The sequence below is a fragment of the Lepisosteus platostomus genome, chromosome 7 (genome assembly GCF_059453375.1).
Source record: "Lepisosteus platostomus isolate fLepPlt1 chromosome 7, fLepPlt1.hap1, whole genome shotgun sequence".
Taxonomy (NCBI): domain Eukaryota; kingdom Metazoa; phylum Chordata; class Actinopteri; order Semionotiformes; family Lepisosteidae; genus Lepisosteus; species Lepisosteus platostomus.
In genome coordinates, this window is record NC_142617.1 from 32,709,576 (window position 1) to 32,725,833 (window position 16,258).

Here is a 16,258-nt window from a genome sequence, read left to right on the forward strand (position 1 = left end):
TTTCATAGTGCCCGCCTGTGACTACTCTCATGTTTCTTACATCTCTCTACTGCAGGAGCCTGTTTTTTTTTCCTCGCAGTTACCTTTATCCTAAAATAACCAAATTAAAATGAGACACTTAAATTTCCTTTAGGGGTTCCTAAATTGTATTCCTCAAAGGGTATATCCAATGTGTGTAGATCTTCATTGTGCTGGGCATGAAATGCAGGTCTCATGATCTAAAACAAGACTGTTCAAACCAGGGGCCAAGGAATTATCTCGTTGCTTCTTGAAAGAAATCAGGGTAGAACCTTCATCGACATGGCTGGGGAGCATGATCTGTACTCCCACAACTCTTTGAGTAAAGACATAGCTCCTGCTCTCAGATTGAAATGCATTTTCAAACGGCTCCCACTAGTGACTTCTTTTTACACAGCAGTCTAGTGTCATATGATGGTTGCCTCTGTTTCCCAAGCAACACACAGACAGACGAAGGGGAGGATAGAAGAGAAAGGCTTTTGTCAGCTGTTGTTATGAATTTAGATCTTTCAGATGTTGGAGGGGTGTTCACGTATTCTAACTGTGTGACTTGAGTCTACCTGATCTGTCTCAAGAAAATGATCATGTAGATTTTCCAATCCACTCCAGTTGAGAATTTAGCATTGAAAAATAGCTCCACGACAGTTAGGATCTCGGTTTTACACTTCATCCTAAAGGCGGCACATTGTGTGTTTCATTATTAAAGGGATCATTGTAACAATATATGTACTGGCTGCACTAAAATATTGCAATGGAGATTGATGGGGCCTTAAGTTGAGTAACAATTTCCTAAACCTTTGTCTCAGTGATCTACTATCAGTTGAGAGTTCAATATTCTGTCCATTGTTTTTGAGAGATTTGCCTATTGTTAGAAGCACACTTACTGTACTGCCAGTGGCTTGAGTTGACCCAAATAGTCTAGTCTACGGCTCCCCCACTCCCCCTCTGTTTTTTTTAACTGGCCTGCATGTAGTTGCAAAATAACTTTGCAATTGTTTCCAATCTTAACCCACTGATTTGATTTGCCAGATTGCAAACACCGCAAGTAATGTGCTCCTTGCATGAACCGACTGGCTTCTGCTTAAACAAGTTCATCTCGGGAAAATCTTTCTCGCCTTTCCACATGACTTCACACGAGTTTGGTGAGCCGTTATTTCAGAGGGGCGGTCCACAGGCAGTCAGGCAGCGTGGCAGACGAGAGGAGGTGTCAGAAAAGAGGTGTGTCGGCTGACAGCAGCAGTGAGGCCTTTTCCATCTCAGGACATCAAGCAGAAAGATTTTTCCTGGAACAAAAATCAGACAGTGTGAGAATGAATGATGTTCATTTCGGCTTCAGAGATCTTTGCTGATTGTTAAAGACAATTGTTGCCATTATTTTGTTGCAGGGTGGGGTTGATTGCTTCATAAATATGCAAAGCTCAGGTATAGGATCCTTCAGGTATTGCTTAAAGAATTCTAAAAATTCAGCAGCTGAATCCCATCTCTGGAGGTGTCCCCAGTGTGAATAAGTGTGAATAAGAGCAAATAACATGTCACCCTGGTCGGCGCCATCTTGCTACTTAAGATAATATAGATAAGGTCAGATAGTTTTATCCTCCACCCCCAAAAGTCACATTCTTTCAGTTAAGTTTCATCCTTGCCCCTGCTGCTGCTCTGCAGGGTGAGCTAGCATCGATATGGCAGATAGCCACTGCTTCAACCACATGTCACTCAGCGCTGGTTGCCATTGACAGGAGACCTGGATCACCCGCAGGCAATTTATTACTTTCATTTGGTTCAGGGATAATAATAATAATAATTAATTTTTATTAATAATTCCTTACACTTACTGTATATAACGCTTGAAACTCCACTCAAAGTGCTTTACAAGTGATGCGGACTCCCCTCCACCAACACCAATGTGCAGCTGCACCTGGATGATGCAACCGCAGCTAAAGTGTGCCAGTACGCTACCCACACACCAGCTATCAGCGGGGAGGAGAACATAGTGATGGAGCCAGTTCAGAGATGGGGATTATTAGGAGGCCATGCTCAGTAAAGCATAGGGGTAACACCCCTACTCTTTTCGAAGAGCACCCTATGATTTTTAATGACTACAGAGAGATAGGAGCTCGGTTTTACATCTCGTCCTAAAGGTGGCACATTTTTTGCACTACTGTGCCTCCATCACTGTAACAGGGCATGATGGATCCACAGACTGCAGGGTGAGCAACCCCTATTGGCACCAGTAGCACCTCTTCTAGCAGAAGCCTTATCTTTCCCAGGAGGTCTCCTGTCCATGTACTGTCCGGGCTCACACCTGCTGAGCTTCAGTGGATTGTCAATTGTAACTTGAAGGGGGATATAGCTGCTGGCAAGGAATATTTAAGGGCTTCTCTGAGATTGCTCTGCAACTCTCAATCCTCTCAACGGTGTTTATTTCGGTTTGGACCCTGGCTTGCTTTGTCCTTGTTTTCCAGACATTCTCTTTGTGCTTCTCTCCAGTGTCTTCCTGGCTTTGAACGGCCACCTGCTCAAGAATAAGGTTGAAATTCACTTCAGAAGGATGTACCTGTTTAAGACACCAGCTCGCCACATACTCAGACAGTTGTAGCCTGCACCCCCAAAAGCTACATTTTTTCAGCTCCATTACCACTTCTATTTTGTTTAAGAGACCTAACAGAGAAATTTGAAGCCAGCCAAAAGTAATGTTCTTGTCTGTATTCATTACACAAATGTGGAAGGACACGATTACCAGAGTCAAAGGAATATGAATTCTTTCAAACTCAGAAACCTTAATCTGTCTGGATTAAGAGAATTCTAGTTTAGGGACAAATTCCTGTGTTTTTCAATACAACATTTCTGCTTTCAGAAATATATTTCACCCCACTTGCATTGTTTTGTGACGCGTCAGGCTTTCTTAAGATAGTGTATGTTCCACCCTTCTCATCTCCAGCTGCCATTTTGCCACAGATCAAGCTTGTACTCTGTTTGCTGACATCTTGCCAGTTGTCAAGAGCTGTCTTGTGTTTACAGCCAAATTTTTTGTTTTTTGTGAAAACATTGCTTTAACTGATCCCGTAAAACCTGTGTCCCACCTGTACCTTCCAATTCCTTCTCCTGCTGCACAAATGGAACAGGTGGCGCAGAAGGTTAAATTGAACCATGTTCTGCAGTGCGCTTCCTTAACAGCTAACCACAATGCCTCAGAACTCAATGCACCTCTGCACAATGGACGTCTGGCATGGTCTACCATGTTATTTTTCAGGACTACATATTTATTGTTCAGTTGTTATTATTAAGCATGTGTGTAATGTACTGTCTTCATTGAGTGGTGTTGTCTGTCGTATTGTGTCGTTTGCTGTACTGTTTATGTCCCAAGAGATCGGCACGAATAAGTATTCCAATGTACGTGTACTGTACATATAGGAATAAACTCCTCTACCTACCCTAAACCTACAGTTTGCCAAAGCAAGAATGAAGGAGCGCTGTGAGATCCAGACAGATAGTGTACCTGAAGCAAAGGTTCCAGGATATCAAAACATGACCAAGAGTCAGAGACCAGATCAGAGAAGCTGGAAGATTACCTTAAGAAATGTAGTTTTAGCAGGGATTCATGTGAACTAGAAATCAATGGAAATATAAGAAGAATTTGGTATTTGTCATGCTGTGGTTGTGGTACAGTACGTGTTGTAAAACTGTCAGGTTTGGAGGTAGTTTGCTGAGCAGTAATCTCTGCTGGTAAATCTTAGGGGTTTAAGCAAGCTAAGGCTGCCTTAACGCCAGCCGAGTACTGAAGACTGAGATAGCAGTGGTATACATAACGAACATCCCCAGGTAGTTGTTCGACTTACACGATTGCATTCTCTTAAAAATGCTGCATAAAACAAAAACACATAAGTTAAAAACTTATTCCCTATAAGAATACATGTCAATAGGGGGTATTCTACTCTGAAATAGAGGGTTGAACTCCCATCTAAAACCAATAACAGATTTATTCAAGTCATTTTAATCTGTTAACGTTGTTAATGTTTATTGTTTTCATGTAAATAAGGGAAGGCTGTTGTTTCTGCTGGGTGGTGAACAGTGTGGAAAATGGTGGTGTCAGACGCGTCCAGACTGAGCAAATATCTTTGGTCCTTTTACCTTGTGAAACTTCTAAATGATAATGCCATTTACTTCCAAGTTTCATAATTACATTTCCAATCATTTTCCTTAATTCTTTATTGTAGAATGCTTGTTTAAAATTGAATGTAAGGTTTATGAATTTGGTATTTTTTAAAAATACAATACAAATTTTTGCCTCAAGGTTTTTTTTTTCATAAAGTAGCTTACTGTAAGTTTTATTGAATTTCTTTCAGATTTTCTGCAACATAAGCATAAGGTACAGGCTAAGACAATAAAGAGATGTTAGAGAGATGTTCAGAAAGCGAGAGAGATGATGGGAGATGGCCAGAGCCTGGAAGAACACAAGACAAAGATTCCCCAGCTTCCTCTGTGTCACCTACGTGACTGCATCCATCCCAGCGTGCACCTGGTATATTGTCTAAAACACTCTGTCAGATTACCTGTTGCTGACCACGCCAAAGCATGTAAAATAGACAACTAATGTGTCCTAAACTGAGAAGTGGTATGTATTCTTGTGATGCATTAAACCAAAAGTACGCACATTAAGAGCATAGAATTACTGAACTACTTGTAAGAGGAAACTAAATTCATAGGTGGAGAGCAATATTCACTTGCCCCAAGATACTGAGATAACCGTCCCTCTGTCCAGCACCCGTGACACCCCTCAGTATACCCAAAGCAGTATTTTCTACATACATCCTTCCCTTTCTTCCACAGGTCCCCGAGTCCCACAGACCTATTAGCCAGCTCCACCTGTTATTATGGAGAACTACCTCTGGAGCTCTTACTCTCCTTTCTCTCGTATCAGATCTTAGACACATAATGGACTGAAACCCTTTTCCTCCTGGCTGCTCTTCTACATCTTTCAGTTAGCTCAGAGGAGTGGCCAGTTCCACATAATATCCTATCTGCTTTATTCCCAATCCCCCTGAGTGCCAGTTTTTCAATCACTCTGTGTATGCCACGTTTCTTCTGTGTTTTTTTTGTAGTAACGACAAGAAGTGTCTTTGCTTTCTTTTTTTCTGTCTTTTCCCTGTCCGGCTCTTGTTTTGTTTTGTATCCCTGGTACTTGGGAATTGTGGGTGGGGCAATGGTGTGCAATTTGTAAATAAAGTAATTGTAAAAGAGTAATTTTGAACAGTGGGGGGTTAAAACGATATGAAAAATTGTATTTGCCTTTGTGCTCCATCAGTAAATTTTTGAAAAATGCTTGAAGTTGAGTGATAATGCCATTAGGAAGATTACAGGTCACAGAACTAAGAAAAAGTAATATTCACAATTGCTTAAACTAAACACAGCAACGCACAGTTACACACGTCTGTTTTGATCAACTGGCAAGTGAAATTATGTTGTACAAGTGTAGCCATTCTCTAACTTTGCTTTGAATGAATATGACCATATTAAATATCAATATCAATATCTGAGAAATATGATACAGCACTTATACAAAATGTAATGTATAAATATACATGGAAGGGTAGAACCAAACTCTTCAGAGAGCAAGTAAAATTACTTAGTGTACTTTGCAGTACATTTGCTCTCCAGTGTGGCAAGAATGTCATGAAAAATGTATTCCTTCTGTTCATTCAACAATTGATTCAGAAAGAAAGGCTCGCACTGTGCCACTCTCTCTGTTAGGATAAAAACTGAGTATTGTCTGTTTAGTTTGTGCTGCAATAGTTTAGGAATTCCACCGAGTCTTAAATGTCAATGATGTTGATAATGGCAAGAGTGCTGGCTTTTCTTGGGCTGACATTTGCTCGTGAGACTAACTAATCACTTATGTTCTATATTAATCCCTGAGCAACAGCGACCAGAGGTGGTAATAAAAAGCGCTCCAACTAAACGCAGATACTCAGTAATGACAACCCATTAATCAAGAGAAGCACAGAAAGTTCTGGGCGAAAAAGCACTGAACCCTGAAACACCTCCTCTCTCCAGTATTGCTGAGTCTGATTCAAGGGTCCTTTCAGCTTCACATGGTGACTATGACTAAGTGACACTGCAAAGGCTCAGCAGGCCACATTGTATGAAAATCTAAGTGACATCATCTCAGTGCAGACTGTGAGGTCACTCAGCATCTTTAATTACTCAATTTACTAGAATATCTTAACTACTACTTGTAAGGAAGAGTAAACGTAAACTGATTCCATGCACAAATACATACAGTTTAATCGGCAATATTTATTACACATTTTAAATCAGTGATTGAGAGGAGCCGTGACTTTATTAGCAAATTGCAGTTCTCTCAAACACCCATTTGATCTGTGAGACATCAGCTGGTGAATGAGGTGCTGGTGCAGGAGTTGTAGGGAGAGAAAAGGAGAGTTTAGAATTGGAAATTCAGGGTTGTGGGGGAGCTGGAGCCTATCCTGGCAAGCAGTGGACACAAGGCAGGGTACACCCTGGACAGGATGCCAGTCCATCGCAGGGCACACACAGACACAGACACACACATACAGTACACTAACATGAAGGGCCGTTTGTCGTGGAAGCAGCATGTCTTTTGACTGTGGGGGAAACTGGAGCACGAAGAGGAATCCCATTCAAAGATGGGGAGAACATACAAACTCCACACAGACAGCATTCCAGGTCTGGAACTGAACCCATTACCCCAGCACTACCCCAGCAATGTTAACCACTGCGCCACCATGCCACCCCTTAAAAGTACATTTCACGAAGTTCAAATTAACTTGATTCAAATTTGAAAGTAAAATTCCAGCTCTTTTACTGGGAATGCACATTGAATAGTCAATGAAGACTTAATAGCTGAACTCCAACTGTACCACCCATGATATTAGTGTGCCCTTTCACAAACTTTCCATTGCAAAATGCGAAATGTGAGGTGTAAATATACTATGATATACGGTACTGTAATTACGGTATTGTAGTACTCATTAATACAGCCATCACTGGTGTAGGCGACAGTGGTTATCTGTCAACAGTTTATGCCACTATATTAAATACTGTACAGTTCAGTAGTTCAGGTGGTGTTCTACTAGTTTCCTTAGCAGCGAGTTGCCAAAATATGTGTTGGCAACAGTTTTTATTTTGGAACAGTCATATTATATGTTTTCATAGTCTGTTTTTTAGCCCAGCTAGTACTGCATATTAAGCTGCAGCTTTTACACCTGTAGTCCACGATAACCAGTCAGCTGTACAGGTATAATCATTTTGAGCTGCAGTGACAGAAATTGAATAGAATTACTGTTATTTGCATGCATATTTCTTGTTAATTTGAGATGACTTGAAGATGCGGTGGTCAACTACTAGGGCTAGTATTGTTTTCTCCTCCCCACTAATAGCTGGTGTGTGGTGAGCATTCTGGGGCACTATGGCTGCCGTCGCATCATCCAGGTGGGGCTTCACATTGGTGGTGGAGGGGATCCCCATTACCTGTAAAGCGCTTTGAGTGGAATGTCCAGAAAAGTGCTATACAAGTGTAAGCAATTATTATTATAGTACAATACACTAGTACATTGATTACTGCAATGCCCTACTCGCTGGGCTATCTAAATCAACAATTAACAAACTTTAGTTTATCCAGAATTTGGCAGCTACAATCCTGACTTGGTGACGTGAAATTTAAAGCATTACTCCTATGAGGATTTTAAGTCTAATTCAAAATCCTCATGCTCACCTAGGCTCTACATGGCTTGAGACCTCAGTACTTATCTGACTTATTATCTACTCCCCACCTTGCAACCTTTGTTCATCTGACTCTGGTCTTGTACTATGTATGTCCCCCATGCTCATGTACATTTTATGGGTCACAGGGCTTTCTCTTGATATGCCCCCATTCAGTCTCCAGTCACCTAGGTGTGTTTAAATCGAGACTCTAAATTTGTCTGTTCAGAAAGGCCTTTAGTTAATTAGTGACAGTGTCCATTTTCTAATGACCATGTACTGTATCTTCTGCTGTACCTCTAATCACTTGTCTTTCTTATACAGTATGTTTATATTGTAATTTGTCTCCTTTGTTCTTTTAACACCTACTTTAAAGCACTTTGAGATATAGCTTTTAAAGTTGCTAGGTAAAATGTATTTACTGTAATAAGTAAATTATTATTATTATGTTGTTGTTTTTGTTAATAATAATAATAATTATTAATAATAATTGCTTACACTTATATAGTGCTTTTCTGGACACACCACTCAAAGGGCTTTACAGGTAATGGGGACTCCCCTTCACCAATGTGCAGCCCCACCTGGATGATGCGACGGCAGCCATAGTGCGCCAGAACGCTCACCACACACCAGCTATCGGTGTGGAGGAGAGCAGAGTAATGTAGCCAATTCATAGAGGGGGATTATTAGGAGGCCATGATTGGTAAGGGCCAATGGGAAATTTGGCCAGGACGCCGGGGTTACACCCCTACTCTTTTCGAGAAACGCCCTGGGATTTTTAATGAGCGCAGAGAGTCAGGACCTCGGTTTTACGTCTCATCCGAAGGACGGCGCCTGTTTACAGTATAGTGTCCCCATCACTATACTGGGGCATTAGGAGCCACATAGACCGCAGGGTGAGCGCCCCCTGCTGGCCCCACTAACACCTCTTCCAGCAGCAACCTTAGTTTTTCCCAGCAACAGGTTGCTGTTGTAGTGGTAATAGTAACCAATTAACCACAGGTAGAGTGAAGGCACCATGACCTGTAATATACCTTGATTAAGGCCTGCTAAATAACTCTGGGCAACATATTGCTAGGGTGGTAGGGTGGTTTGAGCTGCTGCCTCATAGCTCTGGAGTTACCATGCTGGTTTCCTCATACAATACAAAGGCATGCTGTCCAGATTTGGAAGTGTTTCCCAATTGCGCACTGTGAGAATGTGTGCAGCCCACATCCAGGGTGCGGTCCTGTCTTGTGCCCTGTGCTGGGTTAGAGTCTGGCTCAGTGCAACAGTCTAAGGATAAAGAGGACAATGAAAAATAATGAATAGATTGAATATAAGAGTTTCACATTTGGAAGTGGAGCTGATCATCAGTTACGACTCAGTTATTTTGAATATATCTAGTATAGCAGATTTCAGTGTTGTCTCTTAAAAGTTTTCACAGCAGTCATGTGTTTTTCTGTGTATCTTTCCTTTGACGGATTGGAAATCCCTCCTGGGTGTATCCTTGCCAGCAGAGACTCTAACTTCCCTGTGACCCTGAATTAGAAGAAGTGGTTAAGAACAATAATGCCCTTTTCTGTTTTCTGTTATTAACATTCTCAGATGTAATATGTCCAAATTGCCTTCAGGTTTATTTCTGTTGCAGTGTTAGCTAGTAAGATCACTTGCTAAAAATGTTTAAAAAGAGGATTCCAGTTTGCAGAGAAATTGGACAACTACTGATTGGAGAGTAAAGGAGTGATTTGCATTTACCTTTACAGATCTCTAAACTTAGATCAGCACTGTGGCCTCTGAGCTCTGGAGGCCTGCTTCAATTCTCGACAAGAGTCTGTTCTGTGGGTTTCCTTTGGGAATTCTGGATTCCTTCCACATCCCAAAGACTTACCAACAAGCTGATCGGTTGTGCTAAACTGTTCATTCTGTGAGGAGCAGGAATGGAGTCCATTTCTCTTCAATCCTCTCCCTGTGGAGTAGTTCTGCTACAGTGCCAACAATCACATACAGTAGGTGAGATAAGAGTCAAATGAAGGACTCATAAACCGCTAAATTGCAAATATATTTGCATGGGCTTCATGTGTCTTGCTTATACAGTTTGAAAGTTCAGTTAGAGGACTGCCTGGGATTTGTAATATAGCTCCAGGCTTCTGGGTGTTGGAAAACAGGACAAGGTGTTGATGTTGGAGCTTTTACACCTTAGGGTAGGTGGAAAAAGATTTGACCTTGATTGAATCGCAGCAAACTGGAACTGTTGAGCTTTTGGTGATGAGTCACTGTCACGATGTTTTCACTAAGAAGATTCCAGGAAAGCAGCAACTAATAGGATTTTACAGCATTGTGGACCTGAGGTATTTATCAAGGAAAAATACATTTTTCTTCATTTATGTATAATCTGGAGGCATTGCTAATGAGCAGTTTGACTAGTCAAGAACATGGTAGCAGAAGGCATTAGTCACAAAGGCAGGATGGATTATGATTCAATTAAAGGGCATTACAAGAATAGAACTGTACTGCCAATTCTATGAGAAAAAATGAGAAGGGATAGGAGAGAAATCAATGACAAATTGACATAGTTTCAGCTGCAAATGATCCTTATAGAGGTCTGAAAGAAAGCCAGACTCGACAAGTTTGGCAGCCGGGTTTTACAAACCAAGTGAGTACTTTAGCACTCAGTGTGTGAATCTCAGAGTCTGAAGCAGTGTCATCTCATGGGTACAGTACATGTGTTCAGGCTCAGTAACCTCAATAGAAGAAATTAGGGTAATTATTCAAATATGTAAGCTCTGTTTATTGACGATTGTTGTTTATGTTAATTTCGCTCCCCCCAATTGTAGCATCCCATTCACAGCTGGCTAACAACACAGGGCTAATTTAAAATGAATGAAAGAAGAAGATGAACATGACACATTATTAGATAATATATCATAAGATATTTTATTAAGTAAGGTATCATAATATATCTGTGACACAGTGAAGCGGTGGTTAGCATCTCTACCTTGCAGTGCTTGGCCCTGGGTTCAATTCCTGGGCTACTATCTGAGGGAAATTTGTATGTCTTTCCATGTTCACAGGGTTTCCACTCCGGATTCATACCACAGTCCAAAGACATACTGGTAGATTAATTGGCTTCTGGGGAAAATTGGCCCTGGTGTGAGTGTGTCTGTGTGTGCTCTGCAATGGACTAGTGTCCTCTACAGGGTGTATTCTGGCTTGCACCTGTTGTATGCTGTGCTAGGCTTCAGCTCCTCCACAAACCTATATTGGATAAAAGCAGTGAGAAGATGGATGTATACTAATATACTGTATGTGCAAAACATATTTTAGAAAAGAGAGAGCTATACAATTAATGTCAGCCTTGTTGAAAATACAGAGTGTGATGCGAATGAGCTATTTGATCAGAAGTATTCTGGAACAGATTGAACAGTGCCACAGTTTCTTTGATGCCTCGTTTTAAAAAGGGAAACATTTAATGTGGGAACAGTTTTCAGTTTTCACTGTCAGACTCTGTACACGACTACAGATTTCTTTTGCATCCCTGTCTGTATCATAAAATATTTAAAATATTATTTTTATCCAACTCACAATATGCCGGATAAATACTGATAAATACTTGACACAGCTTTTTGTAATTCATTAGGGTGTCATGGAGGTAAGATTTCTCTGATGGTCTGGCCACATGGATGAGAAAGCTGAACCCCAGAAAGTGATTCAAGGAGGTGCTTTTACCTGATAATATGAGTGAGATTATAAGAAAGACCTACAGTATAAACTTTTAATGTCAGATTTACTGTAGATAATGTTAAGAGCAATTTGTAATCTGGAGTCCTGGGTAAAATCTGTATTGCATAAAAGCAGAATACAGGTACTCAGGCCAGCAGAGACCTTACATGTCGAGGCTGCAGGCGTAAGCAGTGGGTTTGCTCAAGTGGATTTTGAGGAATCTGAAGTCTTAGATGCTGCAATTCAGACAGTCAGTAATTCTGTTTGGTTGGCCTGGTGTCAAGGGGTGATGTTAAGAGTACCTGGATGGACCCTATACGGCGCTGAGTCTGTAGGGAGTTAGTGTTTGGTGTCCAAATCCCAAGGGCGAAAGTCATAGTCGAGATGGAAGAGCTAGGTCGGGTATCACAAGTGTCAGGTCGAGAGTATCCAAAACGAGAGGCGAGACGCAGTCGAAGCAGGAGAAAAAAACAAGGTCGGGTAGCCAGAAGTCAGGATGAGAGTGGTAAACGCGCACAAGAGAAAGCCAGTTAATGGGGAAGAGTGTGAGGAATGACAATTGATTAATTAGTGCGCGGGTGTTGATGGTGAGAGGTGCTCGTAGGAATGCAGTTCGTGACACCTGGAAGGTAAGCTTCTCTAATGGCACTTTTATGACAGACTGATTTTGGCCATTAACATGACATGCTGCGAAAGCATGCATTTCGGCTTCCAACTGAGACCCTCGCAGTGTGCCACTAAATGTTCAGGCACAGGAGAGACACTGGAAGGTCATTACACTGCCAGGCACCTACTTTGTGCCTGGCAGTGTACCTACAGCACCTACAGCCAGCAGCCATATCACCCTGCAACTCACAACTGGCAACCCACTGAAGCTAAGCAGGTGTGAGCCTGGTCAGTACCTGGATGGGAGACCTCCTGGGAAAAACTAAGACTGCTGCTGGAAGAGGTGTTAGTGGGGCCAGCAGGGGGCGCTCACCCTGCGGTCTATGTGGGTCCTAATGCCCCTGTATAGTGATGGGGACACTATACTGTAAACAGGCGCCGTCCTTCGGATGAGACGTAAAACCGAGGTCCTGACTCTCTGTGGTCATTAAAATTCCCAGGGCGCTTCTCGAAAAGAGTAGGGGTGTAACCCCGGTGTCCTGGCCAAATTTCCCATTGGCCCTTACCGATCATGGCCTCCTTATAATCCCCCTCTATGAATTGGCTATATTACTCTGCTCTCCTCCCCACTGATAGCTGATGTGTGGTGAGCGTTCTGGCGCACTATGGCTGCCGTCGCATCATCCAGGTGGATGCTGCACATTGGTGGTGGTGGAGGGGAGTCCCCATTACCTGTAAAGCGCTTTGAGTGGAGTGTCCAGAAAAAGCGCTATATAAGTGTAAGCAATTATTATTACTTTGGTAATAACCCACTCCTCCCAGTGGGACAATGTCCTTGTAAAGTTGTGGCTTTTGAGGGCTTAGTGCTCAGAAAGTGATTATATTCCATTGTTACATGGAGCACGGGAAACTTGTAGATGAATCAGGATAAAGTAATGCCAGATTATTGTAATGAGATGAGCATGACTCATTAGAACCCTCATGTATTTACTATCATACCTGCATTTTGTTTTATCAAATAGGTATTGAAGTATCTAAAAGCAATACTCAAAGTGCTGAAGGCTAGACACACATTCAGGAATTATTTGCACTGGTATGTGAGCCAGGGATTAATGTTACAAAAATAATGGCAATGACAATGTAACCAAAGCTTTAGTGGAAGGGTACTTAAACTTAACAATACTTTGATAGGCAGGAATAGGTGAAACAGACACAATGCAGCTATAAGGTAAAGAGAAAAGTGCTCTTAGCAGGAAGAGAACAGGAAGTTGTGGGAATGCTGGGAGACACATAGTGGGCAGGACGAATGAACCTGTATTGACAAAATAGAGAGTACAGAAAGGAGTACAGGAGGCCCAACAGGCATTGGAAAGGACGCCCCCTGGTGGTCCTCTGCAGGCTGTGAACCAGAGGTTGAGACATCCTTTCTTCTTGTAGATCTCAGACTCCGAAGGTTGCATCTATCTACAATACGTAAGGAAGAGTAACTTAAGAAACATACATATTTATTAATAAGCCACCATTAAGTAAATTATATTGGTGCAAAGAGCTATGGGGCTGGATGGAGTAACAGATATGGCTTCTGCATTTTAAGAGTCTAACCTTGAAGACTGGTGAGTAAATTCTGTACATCCCAAGTGAGGACTGAGGGTTGATACCTTAATTACAGGAGCAGATCTAGTGCAGTGTACTGTATGTTTGGAAGAGTAATATTTTACTGAAAGGTCTTACCTCTGAGTTTTGGACAATTAAATCCAGTACAGAGGTAAGGCTTTATTGATGATGAGAGCTTTGAAGAGTCACTAGAGTAGCAGTAGCTGGTGTTTGTAATCCAAAGTCCAACTCAATCGATTGCAGAGAGAGTGGATGGCTTGTTGCACATTTGCCAACATAGGGAATGAGGTGGCAGGCTCAGAATTTAGCAGTATGACGAACAGGAGGAAAATGATAGTGGGTTTAGACAGCACAGCACTGCTGAAACAACTGCAGTGCAGTGACTAATATGGAAGGCAAGGTCAGCAAAAACTCATTGCTGAAAGAGTCAGGTTGGAGCAGCAGTGGCAGAGGGAATCATGCATTGATGTTAGTGTGATGGATGCTGGGAACAAATGCTTTAGTGTCTTGTATTTGTACCATGGTGAGCCAACGAGTGGTTGGAAGTGGGTTTCATTGTTCTTCTGAACTTCTCTATTGAACTCCAGTAAGAAATATATTTTCACAGCTCTTCAATTACGCATATAGAAATACCTTAGTAGTATTTCAGTGCTTATCTACTAATATGTCATGGGGAGTATTTGCTTCCTGAAAGTGACTGAACAAGTTGGATTATGGCATAATATTACAGTCATGGCAGACGTCAGACTATAAGGCATCATTCCAGATTTTACTGTATATGATGTATCACAAATCTTCTGCACATTTGGGCATTTGACTGTACAGATGATTTGTGATACATCATATACAGCAACATCCAAGAGCAATCCTATTTTCGTTAGGATTCACATGGACTGGAGGCATTTTGATTGCCTCTTGTGTACTTGATGTCTCCCAATCCAGAAATAGCTTCAAAATGACTACTTATATGTTGTTTCTACTGCTGATTAAGTGGTACACTGATGAAAGAAAGGGTAACCCTTTTTTATCAGTGTAACCCTGATACATCCCAGATTAAGTCACCTGTGAACCACTGAAATGCCAAAGAAAGATGTGTGCTGCCAATACCTACAGTACATAAGCAGGGGTTGATAATGACACCTTTTTATAGGAGAGTCCTGACAGCCCATACTTTTTACTAAGTTTGACAATAGCTGCCCCATCCAGGAGCAATCGAAGTTTCAGATAGTCTGGTAAATACTCAGTGCTCTCTCTATAAGTGCTGTAGTCATTATCCATCCATCTATTTTCTAACCAGAACCAGAGCCTATCCCAGCAAGCAACAGGCACAAGGCAGGGTACAATCTGGACAGGATGTCAGTCCATCAGAGTGTACCTACAGACACAATCACACACTCACTAACACCAGAGCCAGTTTTCCCAGAAGCCAATTAACCTACAGAACCAGCATGTCTTTGGACTGTAGGAGGAAACTTGAGCACCTGGAGGTATTAGTACCCCAGGCACAGCAGTGAACTCAGACTCACAGCATTGCAAGGCAGCACCACCACGCCACCCTGTTGTCATTGTCATTGAAGTGTATTGATCTGAGGCCCCTCAAGAATTACACGAGAAGCACCAAAATAAAAACATTGATTTATTTTTCTTTCAAACCAGCACACAGAGTGTTGTTTCAAGACAACTTCTATCACTGCTTGTAATTACATGCATGAGCAAATTAACACCTAAAAAATTACAGCAATACTGACCTTCCTTTACATTCCCATGCAAGGATATAACATACTGTAGTTGCAAGTATTATCAGTGGTTGTCGTATATTGTAATACAGGTGCAGGCAGCAAGAGACCAACTCTTTCACATCAAGTCAAATTCAGTGTTTATGTTTGGGCATATGGGAAACACAGACACCATAAATCCATAAATCTAGTGCAGATATGTTCTTCACAAAGCTTATAGTCAACAATGTGATTTGACATTCCTGACATCTTTTGTGGTTTCTGCTGTAGAAAACTGTAAAGTGCTCTGGAGCAAAGTGTTGCAAAGGGCATCATACTAAATAGAATCATTGGTTTCCCCATGATTTTATCTTTATGGGCAGCTCCATGCTTTACCACTCTTTAACCTTGATTTCACTGGTCAGGAATGAAAGACAAGGTTAGAAAGGCAGGAATTTAACTGATTTAACTGTGGTCTGCTGAAATTCAGAATTGAGTAGAAACTCTTCTGATGATGAAAGGAGTTGATCGAATAAGTTTTGAAGATGAGGGAAAGCACCTAAAGGTGTCATTTTCACGCCTTTAGAGAAACAGCTGCACTGAGTGCGGTGCATTGGGGAGAGGTTTCCCACTGTGCAGAAACCATTTTCTTGGTGAAAGCGATGGTCAAAATCAATACAATAGCACCTCACCCCTTAGTGTTAGCGTGAAGGAGTAGTCAGGGCACTGGATTCGGATATGAGACACTGTGGGTTCAAATCCCATCTAGCATAATGCTGTTGCATCTGATCTTGCACTCTGAGTACTTCAGTACAAATGCCCTGAGGTGTGAACTTTGGATAAAAGCATTATTGAAGTAAATCAATGGT

The 16,258-nt window shown here is 41.7% G+C and overlaps 1 protein-coding gene across 7 annotated transcripts in view; it reads left to right on the plus strand.

Moving 5' to 3' along the window:
• pacsin1b (protein kinase C and casein kinase substrate in neurons 1b) overlaps window positions 1–16,258 on the plus strand; it is a 99,731-nt gene that overhangs the window by 59,747 nt on the left and 23,726 nt on the right. The window lies entirely within an intron of this gene.